The sequence below is a fragment of the Lathyrus oleraceus genome, chromosome 4 (genome assembly GCF_024323335.1).
Source record: "Lathyrus oleraceus cultivar Zhongwan6 chromosome 4, CAAS_Psat_ZW6_1.0, whole genome shotgun sequence".
In the NCBI taxonomy this organism is placed as follows: Eukaryota; Viridiplantae; Streptophyta; class Magnoliopsida; order Fabales; family Fabaceae; genus Lathyrus; species Lathyrus oleraceus.
The window spans coordinates 479,397,148-479,424,242 of NC_066582.1; positions in this window are offsets into that span (position 1 = coordinate 479,397,148).

Below are 27,095 nucleotides of genomic sequence, written 5' to 3' on the forward strand. Positions count from 1 at the left end.
CGAAAATGTGAATTGGTTTGTGTTCCAAGACACTCATCACCCTGAAGAAAACTAGAAAAGCAGACTTGTTTATAGGATGGATATTTGATTCTGTAAAGAATGCAAATCTTACTCAACTGGGGATAATCAACGAGGATTCCAACCAAAGAGCGCATGAGACATATTATTCATTACCGGCAAACCGTGAATAATATACTCGAAAGGAAAATACACCAGAGATACCGGGGTATATAATAGGTGACTAACCAAAAAGAGAAACAATCGATACCAAGCATCCGGGTAAACGACAGACAACTCAAAGGATAAATTGCAAGCATCCGGCAATTATCCAACAACAAAATATTCGATTCCGCAAGGGAAAAAATGAATCTTACTCGACCAGGGAAACACAAAAGGCTTCGACTGAAGAGCGCATGAGATACATTATTCATAGCCGTCAAAACGTGAATAATAATCTCGCATGGAAGATTATCCTGAACCGGGTTGTAGGTTGTTTATAGGATAAAAATCCGAAAAGAAAGGCATCAGGATACCAAACTGGGTATATAAAGATGACCAATCAAAGGGAGTGACGGACATTACTGACAAGAGGGTAAATGAAAGAAGACTCGCCAGGGATACAATGATGAAAATCAATGATCCGGGGAACACAATCACTGACAAACGGTGAAAGGACCCGCCTGGGATAAAATTGCTAGCATACGGCAATCATCCACAAAAGACTAGCTGGGGATATGGGTACTTGTTCAAGCGACTCATCTAAGCGAAGGAAAATCAACATCGAATACTAGATGAAGATAACCACAAAGAGGGGATTACATCTACCAAAAGTTGGATAGAGAACCACAGAAGGGGAATTGTCATCGGTTGGGATGAACAACAAAGTTAACTCCGTTAGGGGAGAAAACGGGTTTATAACTACCGGGTAGTAGGTAGAAAACCGCAAAGATAGGACTTACAACTGCTGGTTTGTAGGCAGAAGGCCAAACATTCCACTGAGGATAAGATGAATGAGCGCCGGTTTGTAAGCAACTATTCATTTATGCCTCAGCGAAGTGCAAGAGACGGTTGAAAAAGGCCAATTTAGGATCGAACCAAAAAGGCGGACTGAATCAAGACTCGTCCTGATGATGATATAACTCAAAAGGGTAGACCCGTCCCAAGGTGTGTTGGGAGGGAACGGAAGTAACCGTCATCCACGAGGATGTATCTCAGTGGGGAAATGGCAGGAAAGGATAGACACTTTCTGCTTAAGGGCTGACTCTATTTTGAGAGATTACCACCCGACATCTGCTTTGGGAGATCTATAAAGGAGATCTACGAAACCCATAGCAGGAAACAACAAACAAAAGATATATGGCAAACTATGCAACATGAATATCTGAATTTTTATGAGTATGCATGAATATGCGTGATTTATGTTTGATGAATGCTGACAAAACAGACATTTCTAACACAAACAGGACCAGGAATCAACGTCCGGTACTATACTTCCAGGGAAGACCAAGGAGGTCCAACTGGAAAGCCAATCTGCTAGAGATCCTCAAGCTGAAAAGCAAAGATCTGCGGGGAGGCAAAAGATCAGAGATATCACAAAAATCTCTGAGTGATGGATCAGCAATCATCCCAACTGGAGTACAGAAAGTCACAACAGGCAACGACGGCCACAAAGACAAATCTGTTGGGGAATGGGATAAATCCCAAAATATCTGCAGGGGAACAAGAGTTCACTGCTATAAAAGCAACTCTACGATAACTCCACTGAGGAACAACCCACTGAGGGAGAACAGATCATCCACGTAGAATCTGGATGCATAAGCAACTCTACCTGGGGATAATGCAAGTATCCATTCCATTGGGGAACAACCCACTGAGGAGGAAGAAAAGATCACATAAGTAGATTCTGCGACAAGCCACTCTACTGGGAATCAAAAGCAATCAGGGAACCAACCCAAATCTCTGGATGATAGGTCACCAACCAACCTTTACTGGAGAAAACAGAGGTTTCAACTCTGGCGGAGATGCTGATGGGGATATCACAGATGCAACCCTGACTCTGTTGAGGAATATCCATAACTGCTGAGGAGGAACACAATCACTGCCCTGCTGAAGGAATAATCGCACTGATGGGGAGATATAGCAACTCTGCTGGCGACGTGGCCGGGGAAGAGAGTACTACTGGAGCAAACAAAGTCTTCCACAACGCTCTGCTCTGGGGATGTATCACGAATCCCGCTATCGACTGTGCTGAGGAAAGAAGCAACAACCCTGCTTACGACAATGTTGGGAAAGTGGTAAAGTACCGTGAGGTCAATCCACCAACCATTGAATCTTCAAAGGAAAAGCATCCATGCTGAGGATAAAAACCACAACTCCGCTGGCGACGCACTGGGGAGAGTGATAGGGTATCGGGGTCTCAAACCACCAATTACCGAAGCTTCCAAACGGGGAATGCCCATGTTGGGGGGAAATACTGCTGGAGAAGCAACTGAGTCTTCAACAACACTCTGCTTAGGGAACAACCCTAACAAAAGCTCTGTTTGGGGAACAACCCCAATAATAAAGCAGGAGAAAGAGGATACAACCAATGCCAGGAATATGAACAAATGTCTTACCTGTTGGAAATCATGCCACCCTCGGGAGAGCACTGAGAAATTCTTGAGTATCCTTTCATCTTTGTGAATGTTCACTTTGTTTAAAACAAAAATTTTGAAAAATTTATTCGTTTTAAAACAATGACATTTTATCAATTAAAACATGCAAAACATTTGTTGGATTGAAACAAATAAGAGTGCAAACAATTGGATAAAAGCTCAAATTTATTTGATGGAATGGTAGCCTGCAAATGGCAAGACTCCATAGATCTGTACAAATTTGAAATCAGTGATATATATTGGAAGAGGGCTACATTGAACATAATGATCCTTTCTCTACCGATTTGAATCTCGATGTATTCGAAGCTTCAGTTGACGACGAATCGAGAATCTTCTGACGAAAAGACAGCTGGTGACCAGAAAGTCTTGTCAGGATGCAGTTACTTGCCAAATCCCTAATTTTTGCCTAGATTGCCCCAGGGTGAGGTACTCAATCTAGCGGGATGCAAATATGCCCTTTTTTTTCATGTCTCTAATTTTTGCCTGGATTACCCTTGCGGGTTCTCCACCGAGACGCTCATTTTTGCCTAAGCCGCCCTTTCGGGTTTTCAACTTAGCGAGCTATTCTGTTTTTCATTTGCGTATACTTTTTTTTAGGCAAAGTATTTCTTGACTGCATCTGAATTCACAGGACGAGTGAAATCCTCCCCATCCATTGTTGTAAGCATCAAAGCACCGCCTAAAAAGGCTCTCTTAACAACATATGGACCCTCGTAGTTTGGAGTCCACTTGCCCCTGGAATCGGGCACGAAAGACAAAACTTTCTTGAGCACGAGGTCACCTTCTCGGAACACCCGAGGCTTGACCTCCTTATCGAATGCTTTCTTCATTCTCTGCTGATATAACTGACCATGACACATGGCAGTTAATCGCTTCTCTTCAATCAGATTCAACTGGTCATAACGACTCTGAATCCATTCAGCATCAGTCAACTAGGGACTTGAGGGTATTTTTTTTTTCTTTTGAAAAGATTTGAAATTTTTTTCCTGATTTTTCCTTTTATTTTGATTTTTCACCCTCTTTTTTTTTTTTTTTACATTACATTTGTAATGCCCCAGTTTAACTGTTTTCCTGATTCTCATGATACAGCCGAGTGAGCTCCTTTGGTGCTCAAGAAGTCAGGTAATCTCATCAGGAATCCCCTTCAACGTCATCTTCCTCTGCTTCGAATACAAAGACTTCAAGATTGGAAGATGGCGTTGGATCATTATGTTCAATGGGTTTAGAAATCCCTGCATAATGCTTTTGATATGAAAAGCTTTTTGAATTTGAACAAGCAAATCATTTATGCAGATGAAAAGCTGATTTTGTTTTTCGTGGTTTTTTGTGATCACTGATTTCATGCAAAAGCAAAAAGTGAAAACAAATGGAAAAACAAATGTTTGACAATGCATTAATTGAACGAAAACATCATTGTATTAAATGCTGCCAACAATGTCATCACTTCTCCTTTTGGCATGGGAGAAGGGTTTTGAACAAAGTGAACAAATCACGCTGACTTATGAATGACCGTAGGAACATCCACAGCGACCCAATTGTGGCAGACACCACCATGTATGATGAAATTGTTCATGTCCTCTGCATCCTCTTCCAAGATAGCAGCAGCTTCTTCCTCAGGTTGATCGTCGTGGATGAATCCTCCACTCTTGAACAAACCATGCTCATCGAATGCCCCAGAACAATAGCTAATGCCAGCCCGGGATTTATTGTCTTCAAGTTCAATCATCTTCCCTAAACCAACAACTGCACCATATTCAATGGCCAGTTTTGCATCACGGTAGGAAGTAAATGAAGGAGACTTCTTCTCAATTGGTTCATCAACAGATAAAGCTTGGAATGGCGTTCCAACTTCATCCTCAGCGTCAATATATGAGAAAGAAGACAAGTGGCTAACCAGGAATAAATCCATCAAAATCACTTAGTCTGGCAAATATCTCTCTGAGTTCACAATTCTCTTGCTCAGGATGATCCATCAATCTGGCAGAGTTGCTCTGGTATAGTACCGACAAAGTGCGTCTTCAAAATAAATGAAGAGCACGGGGATCAAACCACAGGACGGGAAGCTGAGAACGACGCCTGCTTATGTAAATGATGCATGCAATGCTCGTGCAAATGATTTGTTTTTATTTCAAAGGAACTCGAGGGTTTTATTTGCAAACTTTGAAATATTAACATTTTGATCATATATGAGAATATCTCATCAGATATATCAGGTGAAAAAATTTCCCCGGTTTTTTCCATGTTTGAATTTTTTTGCAAATAAACTCCTTTGAGCTCCTTGAAAATTTTCTTTTTTCTGATGACATGAATGCAGATGAATGCATGAATGCATGAATGCAACAATCACACTCAAGGATCAAGCAAGTCACACCAAACAAAGGTCGTGGGAAAGCTCATTGTATCCCCTAATATCAATCATCCATTTTGGTGGATTTAGGTTTTCACCTTATCGACACCCAAGTTCCATTGATATTAACGGTACATGAACCGGCTCTGACATCCTTAATATCAATCATCCATTTTGGTAGATTTAGGTTTTGCACCTTATCAATACCCAAGTTCCATTCATATTAACGATATCTGAACAACTCAACCACGAATCACGGGTTTGCTGAGAGTCACGAGCATGGAGTCTCGGTTAAGAACCACCCAAAGGGAGTGTACTAGGGTTTAAACCTGCCATACATGTTCTGCCAGAGGTTCCCATAATCATCGTCCCATCTCTCGGATATTATCGGAGGAACGAATACTCGTATTCCAAAAATATTCTCAAGAGAGACTCTTATGAGTGTAGTATCGCGTAACAATCGCATCAGATCTTACATCTGAACAACCTCCACACTACGTCCTAAAAATAGGCCAAGATGGGTTTGGTAAACTAAGGTCCTTGGCTTCTAAGGCACATGATTGAACGAATAATGTCTAACCACAAATGACTTGTGTGACATTATCAATCCGACATGACCTCCACCAAGTGAATGGACTCGCAAGTCAACTGGCTAAGGAATACTCCACACCAGTCAACAAGACTACGCCATTCTCCTATCCTAGAGTGCACTCGAGTTCGGGTATAGAACTCATCTCACAGAGATCACCAAAGCAAACAGCAATTGTATATCAAGCAATTCAAACATTACAATCAATACAGTTATCCCAACTTGTACAAAAATATGTCAAATAACACATAAACAATATATCACAACAAGGGTGAAAAGTAGGTAATACCACCAGGGAAGGTCTAATGTTAATCCCCAGCAGAGTCGCCACTTTTCTGTAGCGGTGTATTCGTCGCTATATGATTTATTGATTAAACCATAAGCAAAGAATATAATGAATCGAGTCGCCACCGCACTTTTATTTATCCTAAGGACTGGTTAAAAAGCGAACAAAAACCTAAGAAGTTTTACACGTAGAAAACTAATGAAAAAGATCAGAGATCGGGGTAAGGGGTAAATTACGCAATGGGAAGGTGTTAGGCACCCATCACGTCCTAGGTACTCCTAGGGAGCCCTTTTCACACTTGTTGTATGTAAAAAATGTTTATTTGTTTATGACATATTGTGCAAACATGAATGGGATGATGAGAAAAGAATGTACAAGTTAATTATTTTTGTGTTCGAACGGATGAACCCGTTGCCTACGTACCTCCCATCAAAGGTAAGGATCAAAACGCCGTAGTTCGGCTAAAAGATTTCCAAAAATTAGTGAGTTCATTTTAAACACAAGCATTAAGGCTTTTCATTACCAACGGGAGAAAACTCAACCTGAATTCAACAATCCACCATGCGAGGACGGCTTCGACGTACTAGAGGGGTTAACCCTGTTTTTAGTACGGAAGTCTTACGATCGACTCACTAAGGATAAGGTAAGATTTACATCAACCACTATGGTAATTGAAACCTATAGCTAATGTGTGAAAACATATTAACAATGGACAAAGCCACAAAACAATTGAATGAGTGGAGTTAATTGATTATGAATATTCACAAAGTACGGTCAATGTATGATTAGAGTTCAATTCAAAGAAGTGTTATGAAAAGTGAAGTTTGAAAAGTCAAGGACTTAAGGTCCAAGTTTCTAATTTGAAAAGAGGTGAGAATGTTTGCATAACATGTATATACAAGTTTGAAAGGTCAGCAATGTGAAAAGGGGTTTTGAAACAAAAATGTATGGATGATGGAGTGTAAAACTTCCTAGAAGTTCACCTCTTGAAATCATATAGAAGATGATTCAAGTGTGTCCTTTGGAATGAGGCAACAAAACAAGTAAGCAACATAAAAGACAAGGTGATACCGGATGCCATCAATGGACTTATACCAATCTCACACAAAAGCGAATATCGGATACCAATAAATGGATTTACACCAATCTCCTAAACAAAACAATGATACCGGATGCCAATAAATGGTCTTACTCCAATCTCACAAAGCAAAACAAAATATGGATGTCAGATGCCAATCTATCTGGACTTATTCCAACCTCCACAAGATGATCATAGGAATACAAATGCCAACAACATGGACTTATAATTGTATCCTCACATACAACGAACAAACAAGAAGCACAAGGCTAAGAGGATATGAGTGACCAATGAATTGGTCTTACACTCTATCCCTTCCAAATCATAGGAACAATAGCCAAAGAACATGGTCTTACAAATTGTCCTCAATGGGCAAACACAAATGTGTCACAAAGATATGCAATGATGATCATGCACTAATGAACAATCAATGATGACAAATGCACAAAAGCATGCAAGCAAACATGTACATATGAATCAAGCAAATAATCAAGCAAGGTCATTTATCACACACTATAACCAAGCAATTAGGCTCAAGCAAAGGGTTAGACTTTAAAAGTCAACTGGAATAGGGTAAATGGTGCTCTTAACCTTGACATTGAGAGCCAAGGTGAAGCAGATGAAAGGATATGAGGGGTGTGCCTCATCACTCTTATCTCTGGTCAGAGAGAGTATTGAATATCAGAAGGTGTGGGAGTTTAGAAAGTTGGAACTCTCTCCACAAGTTAGACTCGATAGATCTTGGGCTTTTACTCACTATGCATCAACACAAGTAGTGTGAGCAAGGTGAGAGACTCACAGAATAGTAGGAGATAGGCTACATATCTCTTATATCTACCAATTGCCTTATTAAAAGGACTTCACCTGCTTGGGGACAAAATTAAACAATCACAATCATTGCCTCTTAAGGAGGACTTCAGACAGGTGCCTGGCTAAATAACAAGCCAGGTCTTCCAGACTACATGGAGACAAGAGAGTCTACCTCAATGCAAATGCTATCAAGCAAAGCAATGCAAGTTCTCAAAGAACTATAAGCAACTATGGTACCTGAAATCAATCAAATATAATCAGTATACAACTCAAAGTCAAACAGACAAATTAATGAACCAACAGTCAACACAATCAAACATGTGCAAAGCACAAAGCTCAAAGCTCAAATGAGCTAAGCATCCTACAAAACAAACAAGTTAGTTTGCAATAGTCAAATGAAACAACTCAATCAACTTGCATTAATTCCTTTAAAGCACTTTGCTTCTTAACCTGAAAAGTCAAAGTCAAACTCAAACATGAGAAGTAAGACCACTAGGACAAGCCTAGGGTCAAAAGGGGGGAAAAGTCTTAAAACAGCAAGTGAAACATGATCAAAACCAAGATAATTCAATTAAGAAGAGAGTCCAATTGGTCCCATATCAAAACTATACACCAATTTCATTTCATGCACAATTTAGGTCAAAGTAAGCAAGTGTGAACCACATATGAGTAAACAGAATGATCACAATCAAACAAATACCAAAACAGCTTAATAAATTCCACAAAAATTCCATTTTAAACAGAACACATTGAGCTAGCATCATGTCAATTTTCATACTATTTGGACAAGTGGAAGTATGGGAATTAAATCAGGAAGTCATGGTATGCAAAAACCAACCTAAACAAGGTCACAAAGTGTACACCAACTTCAAGAAAGTGTAAAACAGTGAAAACAAATGAGAAATGAATGGGACCAAATCCAAAATGAAGCTAAACATGTCAAGAAACACTCCACCAAATTTCACCTTCATATGATAAGGGATGAGGATTTCACAAGATATGTAAGTGAACTACTCAAGAAAAACCCTAAAATGACTAAACAGCCAACAAAAATCCCAATCAAATAGGAAATGGATCAATCAAATCCACAAAAAATCATGCTCAAACTAGACATATAGATGTAATCACATGCAAAATTCCAGGGCAAATGGCATTCAATAAGCATGGAAACAAAATTCATGAAGTTGGCATAACATAGTGTGACACACATTGTCACACTCAAAAAGATCACATCATATCTCTCTAACCAGGAACTCAAAAATAGCAAACTATACATCAAAATCACCAGGAAAGAGTCAAGATCATGTATGTAAAATTTCATGCATTTTGGAACAAGCATCATTATTTTGTGAATGAAATGGCAAACATACATCAAAAGCATACATGTCCAAAGTCATTAGGCAAAATCAAAAAATCACCAGGCACAACTTTTATTATCATGCCTAAAAAAAACTAGAGGAAATTTGGAGATTAACACAAAAATCCCCATTCAATTTGGACAAAAAATGATTTAGTTATGATTTTTAGAAGTTTTGATGCAAAATGAAATAATTATTTAGCATTTAAATGGAATTAATTGGCGCCAGTGGCATTTTTGTAATTCATGCGCGCCAGGGGCAAAACGCCCCGTTTCACTAAATGAAACGGCATCACGTGATTGGCTAGGCGTGGCGGGAAACAAAAGTTTGAAAATGAAGCCAGGCCAACACGATCTAGAAGCGTTCTGGGACGAAAATGGAAAAACATTCATCGCGTTCATCATTGGAATCCTCATCAAGAACAATTTTTCATGAAAATGCACAAACTATATATGGTTGGAATCAGCATGCAACGTACATCACGAATATGGCAACGAAATCGTTCAGAAGTCAACACACCAAAAGATCCAATCGAAAATAGTTTTGACATACAAACTTTAATTCAAGATTTCTCGATGAATAATGGATGAAATCGCGCGATTCAAGCATCAGATTACTCTATGTTCAAGGCTCTACCTAAACCACATGTTGATTGCAATAATTAGAGGATTCGAAATTTTACCTTCTTGATGTGCAGCTGTTGGATCCGCGTGAGTTTGGCCTCGATTGTGTGAAACAAATGGCTTATATTGATGTAGAAGATGAATGGAGGTGATTGTTTAGCTCATGAACGCACGAACATGAAGAATTTGCCAGCTGCCATTGATGAGCTCAAGGTTGCAACAGTTGGTTTTGCACGATTTTCCTCCTCAATTGCTTCAAACAGAACTCCAAATACACCTGCAGATGAAGATTCAACAAAGAAATAACATAAGTATCGATGAATTCTTGATGAAATGATGAAAAAAAGTGTATGTGAAAATGGAGAAAATTGAGAGAATTTTGAGATTTTGTGATTTTGATCTGAATTGTGATTGTTGATTCTGAACATTCTGTTAGGATTAGGCTTTTATAGTTCCTCTTAATCCATGCCTTAATCATGTTTAGCCAAATTGGAGTGATTAGTGAATTGCACACATTAAGCATTTTGGCCAATTTGCCCTTTCTCATTTGGATCAATGGAATAGTGAATTTCTGCTTGCAGCAAGTCACAAATTGCATTTGGAAGTGAACTGAATTGGTTTCATGTGAAAATTCCATGCATTTTGAAATTTGGCCTTTTTTCCCACCAATTTTTAAATGGTTCACTTAAAAAATGACCTTTTTAAGTGAAGGTTTTTTGATGAAATGTAATGATGGATTTGGATAGTACACATCAAATGTGGTTTGCTCAAAAAAGAATCACCCAAATTGGCCTTTCCATTCAAAAGTTATGGCCTTTTGAAGTTCAACTTTTTCTGAAAATGATTTGATCATAACTTGCCAACCACACATGGGAAATGAGTGTTCTTGGACTTTTTGGAAAGGTGAGAACAAGATCTTCAACTTTCATGTTGGACAAAATTTCATTTGAAGCATTTTTGGACATGTAATTTTGAGGAGAAGAACTTTCCATTTTTGGCAGGTGAAAATTACAGGTCATTTCTATTTTGGGAAACTTTTTGTTTGACTTCAAATCCTTCAACCTTGATCTTTGAAATGTTAATTGAAGCTTGTATGGACATGAATGAGACCTTTCCAACCATCTCACACCATCAAATTTCTGATTAAATGCACAGTTGACCACAGTTGACTACAGTTGACTTTGCTAGGGTTTTGGTTGACTGAGCCATGTTCTGATGAATTCCAAGCCTCTACCACATGAGATCTTGATCCCAAATGATATCACAACTTATATGAACTCTGATGAATGATCATAGTGCCCAAATTCTTCAAGAATGGTCACCATCCATTGCCCAATGGCTGATTTGACTGTTTTGACCTAGTTTGCTTCATCTGCAAGAAACAAGGTTAGATGACAATATTTTTGTACTTTTGGTTAGTAAACAAATGAAAATCAATGATATACAAATGCAATGCATGCTTGGTGATCAAGAATCCCACTCACAAGATACCCACCCACTAGGAGGGAAGCAAAGGTGCACAATGATCCTTGAGGCAATGATATGATATGATATGATGCCTTGAGGGCATGAGGGATCTTAGGGACAAAATTGGGGTCTTACAATTAGCATTTGATTAGAACTTAATTAAACATGATTAAGAGAGCATATATAACACAAATCATAACAGAATTTTCACACTTTCCAATTCTAGATCTAGAAATTCTCAAAGTCTCTCAAAATTCTCTCTCATTTTTTCTCCAAATTTCTTCACATTTCACGCATTTTTCTTGATCAATTCATCATTCTTAAGCATTTGTGAGCAAGATTGGACCAAGAACCAAGCCAATTCGTGCAGTTTGGAAGCATACATGAAGCTTGTTCATCAATGGTGAATTTCAAATTCTGTTGAATCAAGGCCAAGTGAACATCAAGGCCTCTTCCAATCAACTCCACAAGCTTGCTAGAGGAAGATCTAACCATTACAAGGCCTGGAACACGTGAATCCAAGAATTGCACTTCAAGAGGTCACTTTTTCGATCTCTTTAATTCATGAAATTGTTGATATGTTCTTGTAGATCTTTTAATGGTGATAATTCTGCACTTTGAATCGAGTGACTTGGTGTAATATTCATGAAGTTACATGCAATTAAAGTTTCATTCATGATTCTTGAAACCTTCGATTCTTGCATATTGTGTTGTTTCGTGTTAAATTAATGGTTGATTATTGATGTACTATGAGAGATCTAGGCATTAGTATGTTTAATTTCAAGAAACAAGAAATTTGTTCTTGATGATGTTCTTGAGTTTACTGTTCACGTGCGTAAAATTTTAAAGAAGAAGAACAAGGCTTTGGCAACGGTTTTTTGTGTTTCAAATCCGTTCCCTTAGATGAGCGCAGGACTTTAGGCCACGCTTTGAGCTTGTGTAAAACCGTTCCCATAGGTGTTAGGGCAGCGCTCTCATTGGTTGCATGAATTGCCATGCAAGCGCGTCAAACTCAATTTGAATAGGCCCTGGGTTCGATCCCAGGCTGTGGCATTTGTTCATTCTTCATTTCCATTTTTTCCATATATTCATATATGTACTTCATGCATTTTTTTTATTTTTCTTCCACTTTAAAAAAATCAAAACAAATAGAATAATGATCCAAAAAATGTGGGAATTTTTGCATCTTGTTCCTGATTGTGTCTAGTTTTTTATCATTATTTGTTCATGAATTGTGCCTGGCTGGATTTAATTTTGCCCTAGGGTTTGTGTATACATGTCATGTTTTGACCTTGCTTTACTATATCATTTTTGAAATGCTCAAATCTTATCCAATGCTCATAAAATTTTACATGTAGAAACTAGACATCTTGCTGGACATTTTGGTTTTGAGTTTGCATTTTTATCAATTGCCATTGCTGAGTTATGATTTTTCTAAGTTAGGTGTGACAATTTGTGTCACACCTTGTGATGTTCATCTTGTGCTATGTGTTTACCCTATGAAATGATCTCCAATTGCCATGAGTTTTTGTAAGATGCTTGACATGCATGTTGTGGATGTTCATGATTTTTTGTGGAATTTTTGGAATCATTTCTGATTTGATTGAGATTTTTCATTCTGGATGATCATTTGTGAACTTTTGAATGGTATTGATTTTCAATCTTTTGTGAAATGCTGGTTGTTTATCATATGGATGTGAAATTTTGCACAATGATTCTAGACATGTTAAAGTTTGTTTTTGCTTTGGTTGGAAGCTTTTATTATTTGTCAATTCTGTTTTAGGCTTGTGCTAAGTTGAGGTAGCATTTGGTGTCTCATTTGAGCTTGTTTTAATTGCCTTGACTTGATGAATTTTATTACCATGCTTAATCATGTCCAAATGCCTTGATTTTTGACGTGTTTATCATGTTGTGTATTATGTTTAGCCATGATTTTTCTTGAAATTAAATGAAGCAATTTTGATTTAATGTGCATTTGTTCATTCTGTTGTCTCAATGTGGTTACAATGTGCATACCTTGCCATATTTTGTTCATGAAATGGAATTGGTAATTGATATTGATGTGGGATTTTTTGGATGAGATTCTTAATGGATTGAAGTTGATTCATGTGAAATTTCGTGTTCTGTTTTGAATTTTTTCTCCATCTTTGACCCTAGGCCTTGACCTAGTGGTTTGTCTCATCTTTGAGCTTTGATTTCAGGTTGAACATCCAGGGTATATGGTTCATGATGCAACCTCACTTGAGCATTTGATGCTTGCTTTTGACTACTAACTTTGTGTGTTTTGTAGGGTTGTTAACTCATTTGAGCTTGAGTTGTGGCTTATGCCTTTGCTTATTGGGTTTGACTGTTGATATTCATGTTGTCTGTTTGTCTGTATAGTTGTACTGACTTGTGTGATGTTTCAACAGGTACATAAGTTGCTTAAGTTCAATTGGAACTTGCTTTTGCTTGGTTGCTTAACCACATAGGTATAACCCTCTGACTTCATGTAGTCTGGAAGACCTGTCCTGTTACTTGGGCAGGCACCTGTCTGAAGCCCTCCTTAAGAGGCAATGCTTGTGAATGTTTATCTTTGTGTCAAGCAGGAAAAGTCCTTTGATAAGGCAATTGGCAGATAAAAGAGATGTGCAATCCATCTCCTGCTACTCAGTGTGTCATCCACTTTGCTCACAGACCTTGTGTTGATGCATTGTGGATATTAACCCAAGATCCATGTTGTGTCAGTTATATGCGGAGAAGAGTTCCAACTTTCTGAACTCCCGCACTTTCATTTGTCTGAAGCTCTCCCAGGCCAGGGATAAGAGCTGTGAGGTCTTACCCTCACTTCCCATTTCATCAGCTTCACCCTAACTCTCAATGTTAGGGTTAAGAGCTAACTACACCTGTTATAATGGCTTGTTTGTCGAGGTTGACATGACCCCTTGACTAAAGCCTAACCCTGTGTGAGCCTACTTTGTTTGTATATAGTGTGTGCTAACTGTGTGTATGCTTGCTCTTGTGTTTGACTGTGCTGTTTAGGATAGCTTGCTGCCTGTGCAAGTTAGATAGAAACCTCAACCTAGGACCATTGTGGATTGCATGATAACTATTAGGCTCGAGTCAGACTCCCTTCTAGTTTGTCATTTCCCAGTCTCTGGTTAGGTTAGATTTCTTTCCCTGTTAAGGGGAACTACGTCGCCCTGATCCTCATACCAGATGAGGTACGTAGGCAGGAGACCGTGCGAGGTCTCTCCGGGCACCCTTTTTCTTTTTGATGTGTGTTTGCTTGACAGCTAGCAGGTTCGAGTACCAGACTCCCTGTTAGCTTGTTTGTTCAACCTTCTTTGTTGCTTTTTGACGACTCAGCGTCCGGTTAACCCCTTTTGTGTGTGTTTGGAGTCCGACATAAGTCCAGCGATTGGCAGTTGGTTTCCTGTGTATGTTTGTTGGTTCGGAGTCTGATGTAAGTCCAGCGATTGGCGTTCGGTTTCCATGTTTGCCTGTTTGTGTGGAGTCTGACGTAAGTCCAGCGATTGGCAGTCGGTTTCCTGCGTGTGTTTTGTTTCGGCGTGCGTGAGCCGAACTACGGTAGCTGATGTGAAAATAGCAAGTGTACTATTTTTCTCATTGTAGTAATAAAAGGGAAATTCCCCATTTGTCGATCTCAAGGACTGCTTGACGATACAGAGTTTATAGATTGTTTCAATTAGACAAAAGCCTTTGGTTTTTGGGTTGTGAGTAATTATATTACCAATTGCAAATCAATAAAATAAGTAAAAAGGTTGAACGAGAGACAAATGAGAGAAGATTGCTAGGGTTCGGTGAATGAAACTTCCTGTAACAGATATAATTTATGAAAGCTTAGACAATAATTCTGTCCAATTAATTCCGGTCCTCAAGGGTATCTATTCCTAATTCCTTAGTGAAAAAACCTTTGATTATGTAACCTAATTACTATGTCCATAAATAATTAAGTTCATACTCAAGCATTCGAATATCAAGAATTACCGGTCAGATAGAAAATCCCTAGTCCTAGGTTATTTTTACTATCCAAAATTCTTATACATATCAATGAATAATTGCTGTCCAGCTTAAACTATTCATAGTAATCATCATTCGTTGGTCCGACGAATAAAGCATAAAGAACGGTAATAAGAACAAATCAATGGAAAAGAAGAAATAGTCAATGCACTCATAAACATAAAATCTGTCACATTCAGAATCAGGGTCACCCCCTAGCAATGGGGGGTTCAGCTACTCATAATCGAAATAAAAACAAAGATCAATATTGTTGTCATTACAGAATTTCTTGAGGAATCAATCTTCAATCGTCGGAAAACTCTTGAACATATGAATCCTCTGATAATCGTAGAGTCTCCAGGTCTCAAACGCGTCTCTTTTTCTCTAAAAATTGTCCAACCCCTGGAAAATCGTGTTCTCCCCTCTAAATAGCTATGCAGTTGGGCTTTTCCTGAATTTGGGCTCCATACGCGTATTGCCCAGTCTGGTACGCGTATTGCCTAGTATGGTACGCGTACTGCACGTAAGACAGCCTCTGATACGCGTATTGCCCAGTCTGGTACGCGTATTGCCCAGTCTCTGGTACGCGTATCACCAGTCTCATACGCGTATCACCAGAAGCTTGTCTTTTTGCTAGATTTTTCATCCCTCTGGTCATATGCGTATGCTACGCGTACTGGGAAGGTCCATACGCGTATCATGTAAGGCCATACGCGTATGGATAGCAGGTTCTCCAAGAATTTGGTTTTTTCTTCCGTTTTCTTGCTCGGGCTTAATTTCGCATCTGACGTTTGATTCCCTAAGCTTCCAGGCTAGTTTTTGACCTGCTAACATACCCAAAAGTGTAAAATATCCTCAAGAAATTCATAAGTAACAACACACTTCATATTATAGAATTGAGCTTATATCTAACTAAAAATGCTTCAGTTTACGCAGTTTACCTGACTTATTTACGGTTAAATAGTGAAATACCTAGCATAAATGGTGACTGATCACAACCCCAAACTTAGCTTGTTGCTTGTCCTCAAGTAACATTTTATTACCATAAGATCATGTCACCCCAAACTTACTGTAAAACAGTTCTTGCCACAATACTGCTGAAATCTTTCGCACTGGACCTCTTGATGTTTTTTCAGGTTTTCTGATTTTTCCACATAGCCAACGAGCTAGAAACTCTTTCCCTCAGAGATATGACTTTACCTGTCAGCTTATATCACACTCTCACCAAGTCTCTCTGGGTTAAAATGTTATCACTCTCAAATCACAATATGCAATATCAAATCAGAAGTTTGAATAAATTCTCTCATCCTATCAACATGTACAATCACACACACTTTTTGAGGTCTTTTGGGTTGTAACGAGGCTTTGGTTTAGGTAGGGTATGAAATTGGAACAAGGGTTTTTTTTTTTTTTTTGGTCTTTTGGGTTGTAACGGGGCTTTGGTTTATGTAGGGTATGAAATTTGAACAAAAGTTTTTTGGTTCAGAGTATATGAAATCATTCTCTCACTACGTTTCTTTCCTATTATTCCTGTAGGGCTTTGTAATCCTCTTTTCCTTTTTTCTATAGTGAATGTAGCATTTTTCAAAAGCTGTTCTTTTATTGTTTTTCGCTTTTCTCTTTCTTTCTTTTCATGTTGTTGTTGTTTTTCTTTCTCTTTTTTTTTTTTATATATATACTACATTCACTTGCTATTCACTTACTGCAAAGCTACCCCAAACTTAAAGGTTGTTATTCCAACAGCAACCCCAAACTCAGATAGAAACGTAGAGATGAAATCAATCCTCACATACTCTGAACAGGGTAGGATAGTTACAAGGTCATGGGTGTTAGATGCCCAAAAGTGCTTATTTGAGCTATCAAATGTGGGTATCTTTCACTCCATTTCCTTGCTAAAGTGTTCGAAACCACCTTTGTTTTGGATGAAATGCAATTCAATGATAAACGATCTTGGTACCTTTGATTTGTGTGTTATTGTGCAGGAAGTAGGCATGAAATAATAGAAAGTGAAGACACAAGAAATTTGGCAAAGGGATAAAAGAAAACAAGCATTCATCAGCTTGCTCGCTAGGCGAGGGCTGTGGCAAAGGACTCGCTAGGCGAGCATCCAGCGAAAGCCCAGCGAAAAGCTCCAGTATTTTACAGTGGCAAACATGACCACACTCGCTAGGCGAGCTTCCAGCGAGGTGTGTGGCGAACACGTCCAGACTTGGTGAAAAGCGCAACCAGCACTCACTCGCTAGGCGAGCCTTTAGCGAGCTCCCAGCGAGCATTCCAGTAGCAAAACCTCTCAACATCGCTGGAGCGAAGGTTGAAGCGTGGCCTTCGCTAGGCGAAGGTTTTGTTCGCTCAGCGAACACACCAGTCTGGCAATGGTTGTTTCTCTGGGCGCAGGTGCCTCATTTAGGGGCTCGCTAGGCGAGCCATTCTGCTCGCCTAGCGAGCATGACAACCCAGTAGCAGCTCTATAAGTAGCAAGGGCTACTTTTTGGACCCATACCTTATTTTTCCATACTTTTGTACTTTTTCTAGATATTTTTACAGCATTGTTCTAAGGATCTTTTGTGACCTAGAAACCATTTTTCTTCATCTCTTAACCATCTTTCACAAAAAGAAGGTGGATTCCCATCCAATCTCGATTATTCGACTCGGATGTTGATCAACCCTTTTTCGAAACTTGTTGACCAAGCTACCATGAAAATGAGTAGCTAAGTCCTTCATTTTGTCAAGGTTAGATGTAGATGATCATTAGCTTTGTGTGTAAATGTAAGGATCTTCATTTGTAAACTCTTTAATGGTGAATATATGGTGAAAACTTTGTTCTTATTGAAAACTCTTTGTGTTGGTTTATGATCGAGAGATGTTTACCAACTCTTAACCTAGGTTTTCATCCAATCTTGTTTGTTAGCTAGAGATAGTAATGAATGATTTTGTTCACCATAAGGTTGAACCAAAAAGTTGTCATTTTGATAGATTGTGTTAGAGATAAACAATGGATCAAAATGGGAAAACTCACAATGTGTGTTAGAGATAAACACATTGGGAGGACTTTGTGAAATAGTTTATCATATAAAGGAGTTTATAAGTTTTGTTGATCGAACATATACATGCAAAGTGATCGTCGAACCCTAACTTTGGCAATATTTCTCAAATATTCAAACCAAAACTTTTACCGCATTTTATTACACTTTTATGCAAGATACCGTGACAAACACCAAAACCCCATTGTTACCTTAAGCTAAGAATTAAAACAATTGTCGAAAGGCGGTGATATCTCACAATCCCTGTGGATACGATAACAAAAACCCGACACTTAAAATTACATTCAACAAAATGGCGCCGTTGCCGGGGATTGTGAATTGATATTGGGAGCATCGCAATAGTTGTTTAAGTTTTAGCTTTCGAATTTTTGACTTGTGCTTGTAATTTGTTTGGTTTAGTGTGCAGCTTACGTTTTATGCGAGGGCAAATCCCTGTGGACGAACTTCTTTTTGATCCCGAGATCGAGAGAACCGCAAGGAGGCTCAATAGCAAAACGAGACGAAGGAGGCAACAAGCGAGACATCGTCAAGAGCAAGGAGAAAGTTCTTCTACCACAAATCCACCACCATTCATACCTAACATGGAGCCACCACCACCATCGCCTATTTCTACTCCATGCATAAACAGTCCAAGAAACACTGCTCAGTTTGCCAACCACACGGGAAGGCAAGCTGAGATGAAAACGGGAACTCTCAATTTATTATATGGAAGTCCATTCACCGGAATGGGCCATGAAGATCCCTTTGCTTTTCTCACGAAATTTTATGAGATAGCATTGGCGGCCGGAGTGGATCAGGCTCAGGAGCTACCGTTATTCAGAAGATTATTTCCCCACGCTTTGCTCGGCAAAGCAAAAGATTGGTACTTAGATCAAACACCAGCCGTCATGACAGACTGGAACGTGTTAGAAGAGAAGTTCATCGAAAGATTCTTCTCCCATAACCGGTTCATGGAATCCAAGACGGCTATCTCAGTGTTTGCACAAGGAATCAATGAATCCTTAAATGAAGCGTGGGAAAGATTCAAATCCATGCTTCGGAAGTGTAAAGGGCATGGATTTGATGAGATGACTCAAATCCATATTTTCAAAAATGGACTTCAACCAAATTGCAAGACGTTGTTGGATGCTACCTCGGGTGGCTCTTTATTGTCTAAAAGTGCCGAAGAAGCTACAAATATCATAAATCGAATGGCTCTAAATGATCTTCAGAGTCAAAGTAGAGGCAACTCTTTGAAGAAGCCGGGAGTGCTTGAACTTGGGACGAACGATGCCATCCTTGCCCAAAACAAGCTCATCTCACAACAAGTGGAACTCTTAACGCAGCAAATAAAAGAGTTGAGAGAACCTTCTAAAGCTAAACAAATAGCTTGTTGTGAGCTTTGCAAAGGTGAGCATGACACCGAATTCTGTCCACCTCCGGGGTTCGAAGACGTAAACTACATGGCAAACCAAAGGGACTACCAACCGAGACAACAACAACAACAACAACCTTATCAAACACACCCTCAAAATCAACAACAACATTTCCAAGGGAACCAAGGGTTCCAACCTAGGAGTAACTATTATCATAACCAAGGTTATGGAGGTGGTTCTTCTAGCCGTCAAAACCCTCCCCAAAATCCTTATCAACCTCAACAACCGGCGGTCATAACTTCTAAGTTGGAAGAGACATTGACACAATTCATGCAAATGTCAATGGCAAATCAAAAGAGCAATGACGCGGCTATAAAAAATCTCGAGACTCAAGTTGGGCAACTTGCTAAGCAACTCGCGGAACAACAAACCGGTCCTTCATTTTCGGCAAACACGCAAACAAATCCTAAGGAGCATTGTAAGGCGATCATGACGAGAAGTGGGAAGGAGTTGATGAGTGAGAATAACAAAAGAGTTGAGAGTGAACAAAGAGAGAAAAAGAAAGAAAATGAGGAGGAAATAGTGGAGGAAAATATTGATGGTGAAGTGGGGGAGTGGAGTGAGGAGGAAGAAGTTGAAAAGAACGAAAAGAATGGTGAAGTTGAAAAGAAGAAAAGTGTGGAAATTGAGAAAAATAAAAGTGATGAGGTAATGGGGGAGGAAGTGAAAAAGCCTAGATGGAGGAGTTCTAGAGTTGCAAAGGGAAAGGAGGTAGTGAGCACTACTCCAATCCAAAACCTTCCTTATCCTCATGCCCCGTCCAAAAGGGAGAATGAACGGCATTACGCCCGGTTCATGGATATTTTTAAACAACTACAAATCAACATTCCGTTTGCCGAAGCCTTGGAGCAAATGCCCAAGTATGCCAAATTCATGAAGGACATACTTACAAAAAAGCGGAGGTATACGGAACCGGAGACCATCGTCCTAGATGCGAGCTGTAGTGCCATTATTCAAAGGACACTTCCAAAAAAAGAGGTTGATCCGGGAAGAGTTACTTTGCCAGTTAAAATTGGTGATATCTATGTCGGGAAGGGACTAATTGACTTGGGGTCAAGCATTAATCTTATACCTTTGTCTATTATAAAGAGGCTTGGCAACATTGAAATTAAGTCCATCCGAATGACGTTGCAATTGGCAGATAAGTCGACTACCCATCCTCATGGCGTAGCCCAAGATGTTTTGGTTAAAGTCGACAAATTCTTTTTCCCGGTCGATTTTATTGTTATTGATATGGAAGAAGATGATGATGCTCTGCTCATCTTGGGCCGACCGTTCATGAAAACCGCGCGAATGATGATAGACGTTGATGACGGTTTAATGAAGGTGAGAGTCCAAAATGAGGAAGTAACATTCGATCTATTTGAAGCAATGAAGCATTCAAAAGATAGAAATGATAGCTTTCGCATCGATGTGATCGAAGAAGCAGTTTTGGAGGTTTCTAAGCATATTCATGAGATATCTCCTATGGAGTTAGCTCTTGACGACTCATTGGAGGTTTTCACCGTTGAAGAAGAGCAAGCTCTTGAGGAATGCTTAAAGGAACTTGATAGTTTAGACGAACTACAACCGTGGGAAGTTGAGGAAGAAGACTTGAAGAAGGAGGTTACTGACGAAAAAGCGCCTATTGAATTGAAAATACTACCTTCTACTTTGAAGTATGTATTCCTAGATGAGACCGAAGAAAAGCCGGTCATCATAAGCAACCTTTTGACAAATGATGAAGAAGCCCGCTTGATCCATGTGCTAAAAAAAAATCAAGAAGCCATGGGTTGGACTCTTTCCGATCTAAAAGGAATTAGCCCTTCCTATTGCATGCACAAGATCTTGATGGAAGAGGATTTTAAGCCGGTAGCTCAACCTCAACGCCGCTTAAATCCTACCATGAAGGAGGTTGTTCGAAAGGAAGTTGTAAAGTTGTTGGATGCGGGAATTATTTACCCGATCTCGGATAGTCCATGGGTTAGTCCCGTGCATGTGGTTCCGAAGAAAGGTGGAATTATCGTGATCCGGAATGACAAGGATGAATTGATCCCTACTAAAGTTGCAACGGGGTGGCGAATGTGTATTGATTATAGGTGGTTGAATACCGCAACTCGAAAGGACCATTTTCCACTCCCGTTCATGGATCAAATGCTCGAAAGACTCTCGGGGCAACAATAATATTGTTTCTTGGATGGCTATTCCGGGTATAACCAAATTGCGGTTGACCCGGCCGATCATGAAAAGACTGCTTTCACATGTCCGTTTGGAGTGTTCGCGTACCGAAAAATGCCCTTTGGGTTGTGCAATGTGTAGCACCTCAAATTTGCACCTATCATTGTACATACCATATCATATTAGGTCATATCATATCATGGTCCATTGCATAGCATTTGCATTGTCCCCAGTTGCCTCAAGAGCAAGCAAGCAAAGAATTAGGTCAAACTGATCAGGAGATCAGTCAACCAATCAAGCAAAGCTGTTTCTCAAGGAATCAAAGCCCTAGGGTTTGTCCATCAAGTTCACATGACTTGGAGGTCTATTTGAAGTGTTCAAGTCAAGGGTTGGATGTTCAGAATTCATCAGTCAGTGCATAGCCAGACAAAAACCCTAGAAAGTCAACAGTCAATCAAAGCAGTGGATGGTGGCCATTCTTGTGGAATTTGGGCACCATGATCAATAATCAAGAGTTCATATGGCTTGTGATATCATTTGAAGTCAAGTTCTCAAGGAATTAGGGTTTGGAATTCATCAGAAGAGCTTCAGTCATCCAAAACCCTAGAAAAGTCAAACTTGGTCAACTGTGGATTTAATCAGGATTTGATGGATAGAATTGATTTGAAGGAGCTCATTCATGCCTATATAAGCCTCATCTATCATGTCAAACCTCATCATGGAAGAAAATCAAGTCAAACCAGAAATTTTCCAGAAATAGAAAGTGGACCTGTAATTTCAACTGCCAAAAATGGAAACTTCTTGATCTTGAACTTACATCATGATACAAGCTTCAAATGAATTTTTGCCCAACATGAAAGTTGAAGATCTTGTTCTCCCATTTTCAAAAAGTCCAAGAACTCTCAAATCCCATGTGTGGTTGTCAAGATATGATCAATTCAATTTCAGAAATTTGTGAACTTCAGAAGGCCATATCTCTCAAACCATAAGGCCAAATTTGGTGGGGTTTTTTCCTACAAACCACATTTTTCATCCTCTTTCCAAAAATATAAATTTCATTCATCAAAACCCTACCATTCAAAATGGCATTTTTGGACCTTTTTCATTTAAATTCAAAGTTTGACCAAACTTTGACTTTTTGATTTATGGACTTTTTCTTAATTTGGCCAATTGGGAAATGTTTCATATGTCATTTGTGACTTGTTCCAATTCCAAAACCATGTTCATATCACCATTATACCATAATTTTGGCAAGAGATGCAAAATAGTCAAAATGTGCAAATTGGTTTCATTCAAACAAGGCAAGCTAGCAATTCAAGTACAGATTAAAAACAGCATTTACATGGTCTGTCTACAGCTCATTTCAAGGCCCAGTCGACCAGCTTGCACCCTCCACTTCCACTTTGGTACAAATTAGCAAAGTTGCAAATCATGTCATTAAACAAAAACCAGCTTAACACATCATTAACAGACCTTAAACAGCTGATATTTAAGTCTCATTTTCTGGATTGCAACCCTAGTTTTTGACAGCCACCAAACAGAAAAACACATACTCTCCTTCTTGCGTTTTGGCCTGTTAGCAAAATTCTGCAAAACCCTTGAAGAAACTCGAGTAACCTTCATTCCTTCATCATCCAAACCACATTTTGAAGCTTAATCAACCTCCATTCCCTTGCTGTAACAGCTCCTTCTCACTCTGTTTTCACCAAAGCTCAGTAATGGAAAATCGTGAGTTGGACACCTTCAAGCATCTTTGAGCTGGCTTACTTCAAGAATCCTCCATCCTAGAGCACGAGGAGGGACTGTTTGAGCTTAAAATCACCAGAACAACACTGCAGCTCGACTTTCTTCAAAACAAGTAAGTGATTCGATCTTCACCATTTACCAAATCATGAGATGTTTTAGATAGGTCTTGGTATGCTTGTTCCACTGCAACTTGTTTCATGTGATATGGTTTTGCATTGAGTGAGAAATCTGCTTTGTGAGTTTTGTGTCCATACTGGTTTTGCTCGGTCTGCTTTATTCATGATGAGTTAGTGAAAATGGATAGCACACTCACGTTATATGTTGCATGATGATTCTATTGGTGTGCTTGTTTGGTCATTCTGAGCATTTCGAAATTTTGACTTGTTGAAGGTGATGGACAAATGCACTGTTGTATTGAACCCTCACTCTGTCCAAAATTCCCATGTTTATTTGTGTTTTGCTGTTGATTAAATGATGAGGTTTCATGGCCACGATTATGTGTTAATGTTGTTGTTCATGTGGATGATGATTGATGAACATGAAGATAAAACCCTGCTGCTGTTAAGAACTCGAGACAAGTTTCCAGAAATTTACATGATTTGTGTTTAGGTTTGTTTGTTTGTCCGTTATTGCATGATCATTGTTATGTCCTTGCCCTGCTGTTGGCCATGCTATCGATCGTTGTTGAGTTTTGATGAAGCTGAACCATGAGCCATGCTGTTAGAAACCCTAGGGTTTTAGAAACCCAGAACTTGGAAGCTCATTGGCTGCGTGCACTGTTCCATTGGCTGAGAGCCAATAGGAACATTTCATTTCCTTGCCCAAAACGCAGCACTTCAATAAGTGACTGCAGATATTACACAAATGCCATCGGTTGACCTTGGTTTGACCCCATTGCCATGCCTTTTGTTCATATTGCATCCAAATATCACTCAACTTCAACAATTCTTTTTTAATTCATTTTAACTCCAAAAATTGTGGGATTTTTTGCATTAAACTCATGAAAATGTCTAGTGTTTGATTGTGATTTTAATTAATTTTCCATTGTCTGGATTTTTAATGATAATTATTTTCTTGACATGTATGCATAAATGATACATTGAGCCATTCCTTTTGTGAAATTGTCATGATGCATCCAATGAGCCTGAAATTTTTTGTGGTGAAACTAGACACATTGACCTTCATTTCCATATAAAGTTTGTGCATTTATCATTTGTGGATTGAGAGTTATGATTTTCTGAAGTTATGTGTTACATTTGGTGCTATATGAATGATATGCATTTTCCCAATTTTTGTTCACATGCTTCCTCTTATCCAATTGACCCCAAATTTTGCATGAATCATCTATCACATGTCTAGTTTGTGTATGAATTTTTTTGGAATTAATCATGCTGTTTTCCATTTGATTGTGAATTTTCTTCCATGCTTAGTCATTTGTTGACTTTATGTGATACATGTTGCCAAATCTTTTGTGAAATTCTCAAATCTTATTGTATGATCATGAAATTTCATATGTGATAACTAGACATCTCAAGCTTTGCATTGGTGTTAATCTCATTCATTTCTCATCTGTTTTCAATTTGATATGATTTTTTGAAATTGACCCATGTTTGTTGACCTTCATTGTGCATGCTTGAATTTTGTTGACTTCTTGATTTTAATTGACTGCCTTCCTCTCATCCAAATGCCATGAAATTTTACATGTATACCATGTTAGATGTTAGGATTGAGTTTGATTTATTTGATGATTTTTGAAAATGTTTGGGTTGACTTTTGATGCAAGTCATTCTGTTGACTTTTTTGTGCTTTCATTTGCCTTACTTTGACTTCAAATGTTCATGAAATGATAATAATGCATGATTTGAATGTGGGCCCAATTGTGATAGCTTCTTAAATGTTTGACCTTGACTTTGGTTGACTTTTCTTTGCTGTTTTGACTTTTTCTTTCATCCTTGACCCTAGGCTTGTCCTAGGGGTCTTTTGTACTTACAATTGAGTTAATGTTTCAGGTTAAGCACCAATGCCTCAAAGGTCATTCAAACTTGTTTGAACTTGATTTGTTTATCATGTGCTAACCTTTGTTTTGTAGGTGTGACTCATTTGACTTGAGTCTTGTGCTATGCACATTGGTCCCTCTTTGTTGACTGTTTACCATTTCCTTTCGATTTAAACTGTTGAACTGTTTGCTGATTAGTTTGGCTTTTTCAGGTACCTTAGTTGCTTAAGTTCTTTGAACTTGCTTTGCTTTGCTTTTTAGCAACTTGCTTGAGGTATAATCTCTGTTACTTCATGTAGTCTGGAGACCCGGTCTGTTATTTGACCGGGCAAACTGTCTGAAGTCCTCCTTAAGAGGCAATGCTTGTGTATGTTTAATTTGTCCTTGTACAGAGTCAAAGACCTCCTAAGTGAAGAGGCAATTGGCAGAACCAAGGGATAAGCAATCTATCCCCTGCTATTCAGTGTGTCTTCTGTCTTGCTCACACCACTGTGTTGATGCATTTCAAGATAAAAACCCAAGATCTTGTGCAATTGCACAGTTGAGTCAGTATCAAATGTGTAGAAGGGTTCCCACTTTCTGAACCCACACATTCTTGTCAAATGCTCTCCCAGGCCAGGGATAGAAGCAATGAGGCACACCCCTCATCTCCTTTCATCTGCTTCACCTTAGCCCCTCAATGGCAAGGTTAAGAGCGCACTTCACCCCATTCCAGAGGTTTGTTTGTTGAGGTTGATATGACCCCTCGACTAAAACCTAACCCTTGTGTGAGCCTCTTGTATGTATATAGTGTGTGCTATCTGTGGTTGTGATTGCTTTGCTTCTTAGGCTAGCTTAGACTTGCTTCCTGTGCAAGTTAGGTTTAGTTTAGACTACTCCTTGTTTGCTTTCGCCCTCGTTGCGATCCTTTCTCTCGCCCTCGTTGCGATCGAGCCTTTTCCTTTCTCTCGCCCTCGTTGCGATCGAGCCTTTTCCTTTATCTCGCCCTCGTTGCGATCGAGCCTTTTCCTTTCTCTCGCCCTCGTTGCGATAGAGTCCTTTGTCCCTGCCTGCCGAACTACGGCAACTCTGATTCTCACGTTCAGGTGAGATACGTAGGCACGAGACGCGATGTCTTGCCGAGTTTGACTAACCACTAACACTAACTCTTTTTCTCTCACCCCTGTGTGATTGAGATCTCTCCTTTCTCTCGCCCTCGTTGCGATCCTTTCTCTCGCCCTCGTTGCGATCCTTTTCTCTCGCCCTCGTTGCAATTGAGACCTCCCCTTTCTCTTGCCCTAGTTGCAATCGAGACCCTTGCTTCCTGTGCAAGCCGTGTCTAGGATAGGTCGGCCCGTGTGCCATTTAGCTAGAAACCTTAACTTAGGGTTGATTTTGCATGACAACATCTAGGCTCGAGTCGTAGTCTCCCTAGTGTTGTGTCTCCCTCTGTTATCTGGTTAGGCTAGATCCTTTGTCCCTGCGTAGGGGAACTACATCGCCCTGATCTTCACACCAGATGAAGTATGTAGGCAGGAGATTGAGCT